Raw genomic sequence first — 347 nt, 5'->3', positions numbered from 1 at the left:
CATAAAACTTACCGTTCTGCATTTCACGAAATCTCTTAGTCTTGATTTATCTCGTGCATGTATGACTGTGATGCTTTATGTTAGAAAGAGCAATTTTCATTACTATTTCAAAAGTGCATTCTTAATTCTGAATGATTATGAACATTTTGTAATATAACATTGAGTCTTTGCGAACATTTAATTATTTTAGCTGGAATTTCTGTTTTGTTGAATATATTGTTTTCTGTTATAAAATAGTTACCTTCAGATATAAAAATGACCTTTGATAATATGAATTACGCAAGCTATCTGACGAAATAGGAGACTGATATGCGGGATGTGAATATACGTTTCCGATTTTAGGAGTT

Source organism: Penaeus monodon, chromosome 31 (genome assembly GCF_015228065.2).
Source record: "Penaeus monodon isolate SGIC_2016 chromosome 31, NSTDA_Pmon_1, whole genome shotgun sequence".
Lineage (NCBI taxonomy): Eukaryota > Metazoa > Arthropoda > Malacostraca > Decapoda > Penaeidae > Penaeus > Penaeus monodon.
This window is presented reverse-complemented; position numbering follows the sequence as displayed.